Source organism: Arachis hypogaea, chromosome 9 (assembly GCF_003086295.3).
Source record: "Arachis hypogaea cultivar Tifrunner chromosome 9, arahy.Tifrunner.gnm2.J5K5, whole genome shotgun sequence".
Classification (NCBI taxonomy): Eukaryota; Viridiplantae; Streptophyta; class Magnoliopsida; order Fabales; family Fabaceae; genus Arachis; species Arachis hypogaea.
In genome coordinates, this window is record NC_092044.1 from 102728248 (window position 1) to 102735545 (window position 7298).

A 7298-nucleotide genomic window follows, 5' to 3' on the forward strand; every position below is an offset into this window, starting at 1 on the left:
GATGGCCAATCCCGCCAAGGTCATGGGAAAGGTGGTGCACGAAATTGTGATCACACTTTTCACAACTCTGCACAACTAACCAGCAAGTGCACTGGGTCGTCCAAGTAATACCTTATGTGAGTAAGGGTCGATCCCACGGAGATTGTCGGCTTGAAGCAAGCTATGGTCATCTTGTAAATCTCAGTCAGGCGGATGAAAACGGTTATGAGGTTTTGATGATTAAAAGATAAATAACACATAAAATAAGATAAATATGCTTATGTAATTCATTGGTAGGAATTTCAGATAAGCGTTTGGAGATGCTTTGTTACCTCTGAACCTCTGCTTTCCTATCGCCTTCATCCAATCATGCGTCCTCCCTTCCATGACAAGATATATGATCCTCTCAGTGAAAATGGTCCGGCTACGGTCTCTGTACGGCTAATCAACTGTCATATTTCTCGTCTCGGATGAAAAAAACCAGGCACAGCTACTGCAAGGCTAATCATCTGTCGGTTCTCACTTGTGTCGGAATAAGATCCATTGATCCTTTTGCACCTGTCACTGTGCCCAACATTCACGAGTTTGAAGCTCCTCACAGTCATCCCTTCCCAGATCCTACTCGGAATACCACAAACAAGGTTTAGACTTTTCAGATCTCAGGAATGCTATCTATTGATTCTAGCCTATACCACGAAGATCTTAATCACGGGGTCGGATGCTCTGTTGTCAGGAGAGACGATGCGAATCCATAGATTAGAGACCCAAGAGAGTATACTCTGGCTGGCGTCTAATGACTACGTTGAACATCATGTATACCACTTTGTGGTTGTCAGGCACGCGGATCTTGGCTAAGCGAGTACTGAAGATAGTGGGTGATTGTCATAGGTCATCCCTTCAGTCTGACTTAACTGAATTAAGTACAAGATTATATCTTAGAGAAGAAGTAGGTGTGAATTGAAGGAAAAAACAATAGTACCTGTATTAATTCATGAGGAATAGCAGAGCTCCGCACCTTAATCTATGAGGTGTAGAAACTCCACCGTTGAAAATACATAAGAACAAAAGGTCTAGGCATGGCCGAATGGCCAGCCTCCCAAATGGCATAAGAATTCGAAAACAGGGGAAGAAGACCTGATCAAAGGATCAAAAAGTGGTCCAAATATAAAATACAATAGTAAAAAAGTGCTATTTATACTAAACTAGTAACCTAGGTTTACAAAAAATGAGTAGATAGTGCAGAAATCCACTTCCGGGGCCCACTTGGTGTGTGTTTGGGCAGAGCTTTGAAGCTTTCACGTGCATAGGCCATCCTTGGAGTTAAACACCAGCTTTGGTGCCAGTTTGGGCGTTTAACTCTAGTTCTGGTGCTAGTTCTGACGTTTTATGCCAGAAAAGGGTCTCTGGGTGGCATTTGAACGCCAGTTTGGGCCATCAAATCTCGGCCAAAGTATAGACTATTATATATTTCTGGAAAGCCCAAGATGTCTAATTTTCAACGCAATTGAGAGCGCGCCAATTAGACTTTTGTAGCTCCAGAAAATATACTTCAAGTGCAGGAGGGTCAGAATCCAACAACATTTGCAGTCCTTTCTCAGCCTCTGAATCAGATTTTTGCTCAGATCCCTCAATTTCAGCCAGAAAATACCTGAAATCACAGAAAAACACAAAAACTTATAGAAAGCCCAGAAATGTGAATTTTGTATCAAAACTAATAAAAATATACTAAAAAGTGACTAAAACATACTAGAAACTACCTAAAAATAATGTCAAAAAGCGTATAAATTATCCGTTCATCAGAAGGCTCGACATCGGACTGTGTCGGTTGCCCTTTCGAGGTTCAACCTAGATTTGAAGGCCATAATATGTTCTTGGGGGGTCCTTTCTGTTGTTGTACCTCATGTCTGTGGGCTTGTTCAAGTTCTTCAGCAAGCAGACTTTTAAGATTTTGGCATCAAAAGCTGTTGCCCTTGCCCCTATCACCACGGGTATGTTATGGCGCCTCCTTTTTGTGGGGTTCCTTTGTTAGGGTCGTGCCGCCAATTGCAAGGGCTAAAGCTTTGGAACCTATCATCGTCGCCACACTGGCGCTAACTACCATCACTGTATCCTCTCCTACAGCCAGTGCGCAGTGTCGTGGATCGAGAGTCCTGAGTTCGCTGTCCTCCCGATCTTAAGTAAACATCACCAGTTGGTTGGGGCTAGAATCAGTCTCGTGCTTCCACTTATCTTTCTAAGTTCTAGAGTTGGTTTCTGAGCTCCTAGATGATACAGCCACAACTTGACCCGGTACCTCCAAAGGGTCTGACTCGAGTTTCGACTGTTGTGAAGGGTTAAACTGGTGTATACAACGCTAGGAATACACATACATTTGTGGCTTTACGGTTTTGCTGGGAAATGAGTTCCTTAGTGTCCTCCCTTTTATTCATTTGATGGAGGGGCTCTCCTTCCATCCTATGTTAGAGCGTCAGTTTCCACAGATGACGTCAATGTTCATTTGTTTACTGAGAAAAGATGAGAGAAATTGAGACTGTCAGCCCAATATCAGACAATGACCGAAAGACAATAGAGTGGTATTTGTAATGACACTCTGTCACCTAAGTCAGAGAATATTCAAAGAGGTATGGTGAGATTAGTGGGCTCCCTATTTATAGTGGTGGTGGGGATCTGTGATGAGGAATTTTCAGGATTCGTCCCATATTTTCTTTCGGAAGGTTATTATTAGTGATGTTCATGGGGATCCCTTTCTTACCTTTCTTGGCGTTGGAGGGGAAAGACTCCTTCTGTATAGGTCGTCGTACGTTGGGTTGAACTAGTAGGCCTCGTGTGAGGCTGAGAGTCGGGTCTAGAACAGTAAAGTAAATAGCTGATGAGCGGATAATTTGTATGCTTTTTGGCATTGTTTTTAGTATGTTTTTGGTATGATATAGTTAGTTTTTAGTATATTTTTATTAGTTTTTAGTTAAAATTCACTTTTCTGGACTTTACTATGAGTTTGTGTGTTTTTCTGTGATTTCAGGTATTTTCTGGCTGAAATTGAGGGACCTGAGCAAAAATCTGATTCAGAGACTAAAAAGGACTGCAGATGCTGTTGGATTCTGACCTCCCTGCACTCGAAGTGGATTTTCTGGAGCTACAGAAGCCCAATTGGCGCGCTCTCAACGGCGTTGGAAAGTAGACATCCTGGGCTTTCCAGCAATATATGATAGTCCATACTTTGCCCAAGATTTGATGGCCCAAACCGGCATTCAAAGTCACCCTCAGAAATCCCAGCGTTAAACGCCGGAACTGGCACCCAAATGGGAGTTAAACGCCCAAACTGGCATAAAAGCTGGCGTTTAACTCCAAGAGAAGTCTCTGCACGAAAAATGCTTCATTGCTCAGCCCAAGCACACACCAAGTGGGCCCGGAAGTGGATTTTTATGTCATTTACTCATTTCTGTACACCTTAGGCTACTAGTTTTCTATAAGTAGGACCTTTTACTATTGTATTTTGATATCGGGGGATTGTTTTAGATCCTTTGATCATCTTTGGACATTTAGTTCTTAGATTATTGGGAGGCTGGCCATTCGGCCATGCCTAGACCTTATGCTTATGTATTTTCAACGGTGGAGTTTCTACACACCATAGATTAAGGTGTGGAGCTCTGCTGTACCTCGAGTATTAATGCAATTACTATTGTTCTTCCATTCAATTCCGCTTGTTCTTGTTCCAAGATATCACTTGTTCTTCAACTTGATGAATGTGATGATCCGTGACACTCATCATCATTCTCACCCATGAACAAGGTGACTGACAACCACTCTTGTTCTACAAGCGATCAAGGCTCTAGTGAATATCTCTTGGATTCCTGATTGCACGATGCATGGTTGATCGCCTGACAACCGAGTGCTCGTCTGACAAATGAGCCAACCATTCCGTGAGATCAGAATCTTCGTGGTATAGGCGAGAACTGATGGCAGCATTCAAGAGAATCCGGAAGGTCTAACCTTGTCTGTGGTATTCTGAGTAGGATTCAACGATTGAATGACTGTGACGTGCTTCAAACTCCTGAAGGCGGGGCGTTAGTGACAGACGCAAAAGAATCACTGGATTCTATTCCGGCCTGATTGAGAACCGACAGATGAATTCCGCTATGCTGTGACAGAGCATATGCAATCGCTTTCACTGAGAGGATGGGAGGTAGCCACTGACAACGGTGAAACCCTTGCTTAAGCTTGCCATGGAAAGGAGTAAGAAGGATTGGATGAAGACAGTAGGAAAGCAGAGAGACGGAAGGGAAGGCATCTTCATGCGCTTATCTGAAGTTCCTACCAATGAATTACATAAGTATCTCTATCTTTACCTTTGTGTTATTTTCGTTCATCACCATTATCATTTGAGTTTGCCTGACTAAGATTTACAAGATGACCATAGCTTGCTTCAATACTAACAATCTCCGTGGGATCGACCCTTACTCGCGTAAGGTTTATTACTTGGACGACCCAGTGCACTTGCTGGTTAGTTGTGCGAAGTTGTGTAATGCCATGGTACTGAACTACCAAGTTTTTGGGGTTCATGACCGGGGATTATGAGAGTTGTGAAAAAGTATTGTTCACAATTTCGCGCACCAAGTTTTTGGCGCCGTTGCCGGGGATTGTTCAAGTTTTAAGCAAGCTTTTGGTAACATCAGTGCCAAGATCCGGCAACAACACCAAGTTTTTGGCGTTATTGCCAGGGATTGTTCAGTTTGGACAACTGAAGGTTCATCTTGTTGCTTAGATTAGGTATTTATTTTTTCAAAATTCTTGAAGATGAATTCTAGAGTTTCATGATGATTTGTTGAAATCTGGCTGGCTGAGAAGCCATGTCTAATCTCATTGGACCGAGGTTTCAACTTATCACCACAAGAGCTTGTTGATCTTTATCAATCTTGCTTTTGGAGCAGTGATCTGCTAAGGCTTGGCTGGCCTCTGGCCATGTCTAGTGTTTTGGACCGAAGCTTTCTTTGGAAGCTTGGCTGGCTGTGAAGCCATGTCTAATTCCTGGACCGGAGTCTTAGACTAGCATTGCACTGATTCCTGGAATTCTCATTAAGAATTTTGATACCTTTTTCCACTTAATTTTCAAAAAAAAACACAAAAAAAAAATCAAAAAAATCATAAAATCCAAAAATTTCTTGTTTGAGTCTAGTGTCTCATCTTAAGTTTGGTGTCAATTGCATGCATTCATTCATGTATATTGGTGATCTTCAAGATGTTCTTGACGATTTACTTGCTCTAATCTTTGAATTCTATTGACTTGAGTGTTTTGTGTGTCTCATATGCATTTTCATCCTGTTAGTGTCAGCAGTATACAAACTGCTAAGTTTGGTGTCTTGCATGCATTGTTATTTGATTCTTGTTGCATTTTGATTTTTCTTTATTATTAAAAATCCAAAAATATTTTTAATTTGTGTCTTTTCAAGTCAATAATACAGAGAATTGAAGATTCAGAACATACAGCAGAGGAATTGCACAGAAAAAGCTGGGCGTTCAAAACGCCCAGTGAAGAAGGACAGACTGGCGTTTAAACGCCAGCCAGGGTACCTGGTTGGGTGTTTAACGCCCAAAAGGGTAGCATTTTGGGCGTTAAACGCCAGAATGTGCACCATTCTGGGCGTTTAACGCCAGGATGGCTAGAGGGGAAGATTTTGTTTTCAAATCAAATTTTTTCTAAGTTTTCAAAATCTTTTCAAAATCAAATCTTTTTCAAATCAATTTTCCAATCAAATCTTCTTCAAAACCAATTTCTTTCCATTTTTTTTAAGATACTTACTATCAATTAATGATTTGATTCAACATTTCAAGTATGTTACCTTTTCTGTTGAGAAAGGTTTAATGTTTGAATCATATCTTTTCTTGTTAGTCAAGTTTTTAATTTTCAAATCAAATCTTTTTCAAATGTTTTTCAAATCATATTTTCTCAATCACATCTTTTTAAAACTAATCATATCTTCTTAACCACATCTTTTCCAAAATAGTTTCAATCAAATCTTTTTGATTTCTAATTTCAAAATCTTTTTCAAAAATCACTTGATTTCTTTTCCATTTTCATTTTCGAAAATTAAATAATGTTTTTCAAAAATGTTTTCAAAATTTTTCACTTAATTTTCGAAAAATTACTTCCCTCCTTCTCACATCCTTCTATTTATGGACTAACGCTATTCCTTAATGCAAAATTCGAACTCCATCTTCTCTGATAAGTTCGAATTTTCTACTTCTGTCTTCTACTCTTCTTTTCCTCTGACACCTAAAGGAATCTCTATACTGTGACATAGAGGATTCCACATTTTCTTGTTCTCTTCTCTTTCTTATGAGTAGGAGCAAAGACAAAGGCATTCTTGTTGAGGCTGATCCTGAACCTGAAAGGACCTTGAAGAGAAAGCTCAGAGAAGCCAAAGCACAACTCTCTTTAGAGAACCTAACCAAATTCTTCAAAGAAGAAGAACAAATGGCAGCCGAAAACAACAACAATGCCAACAATGCAAGGAAGGTGCTGGGTGACTTTACTGCACCTACTCCCGACTTCTATGGGAGAAGCATCTCTATCCCTGCCATTGGAGCAAACAACTTTGAGCTTAAGCCTCAATTAGTTTCTCTAATGCAACAGAATTGCAAGTTCCATGGACTTCCACTGGAAGATCCTCATCAGTTTTTAGCTGAGTTCTTGCAAATCTGTGACACAGTCAAGACTAATGGGGTTGACCCTGAGGTCTACAGACTTATGCTATTCCCTTTTGCTGTAAGAGACAGAGCTAGAACATGGTTGGATTCTCAACCTAAAGAAAGCCTGGACTCTTGGAAAAAGCTAGTCAATGCCTTCTTGGTAAAGTTCTTTCCACCTCAAAAATTGAGTAAGCTTAGAGTGGAAGTCCAAACCTTCAGACAGAAGGAAGGAGAATTCCTCTATGAAGCTTGGGAAAGATACAAACAATTAATCAGAAAATGTCCTTCTGACATGCTTTCTGAATGGAGTATCATAGGTATTTTCTATGATGGTCTCTCTGAACTGTCCAAGATGTCTTTGGATAGCTCTTCTGGAGGATCTCTTCATCTGAAGAAGACGCCTACTGAAGCTCAAGAACTGATTGAAATGGTTGCAAATAACCAATTCATGTACACTTCTGAAAGAAATCCTGTGAACAATGGGACTAGTCAGAAGAAAGGAGTTCTTGAAATTGACACTCTGAATGCCATTTTGGCTCAGAACAAAATATTGACTCAACAAGTCAATATGATTTCTCAAAGTCTGTCTGGAATACAAAATGCACCAAGCAGTACTAAGGAAGCTTCATCTG

At 40.5% G+C, this 7298-nt stretch overlaps 1 non-coding gene across 1 annotated transcript; it reads right to left on the reverse strand.

The window, feature by feature from the left end:
• Window positions 1-6856: 6856 nt before the first annotated feature.
• LOC112714239 (small nucleolar RNA R71) lies at window positions 6857-6964 on the reverse strand. Its single transcript, XR_003159193.1, has one exon. It is a non-coding gene; the product is annotated as a small nucleolar RNA R71 (small nucleolar RNA).
• Window positions 6965-7298: the final 334 nt, after the last annotated feature.